Below are 329 nucleotides of genomic sequence, written 5' to 3'. Positions count from 1 at the left end.
GGTGCCGTCCGTGGTGCTGGCCAGGGCTCCCAGCAGGGCTGGGCACGGCCGGGGCCCTAGGCCTGGAGGAAGGGAAGAGGAATTGGAACTGGGTGCACCCTGGCTGCCCACAGCGTCTCCCCTGCAGCCCCAGGGAAGCCCCAAAGGACATGGACGTCCCTGGGGAGGCGGCCAGCTGCCCGCCCGCCGGCCACCTGCCTCCCCAGTCACACCAAAGCCCTTCAAGCAGCCTTGGCACAGACATTGGGGGCTTTTCATCGCTTTGCCATCTGCACACAAACACTCACCCACTGACAGGCCAGCAACCCCCCCACAAGGCCCGGCTGACT

The sequence above is a fragment of the Myotis brandtii genome, unplaced genomic scaffold (genome assembly GCF_000412655.1).
Source record: "Myotis brandtii unplaced genomic scaffold, ASM41265v1 scaffold940, whole genome shotgun sequence".
Lineage (NCBI taxonomy): Eukaryota > Metazoa > Chordata > Mammalia > Chiroptera > Vespertilionidae > Myotis > Myotis brandtii.
This window is presented reverse-complemented; position numbering follows the sequence as displayed.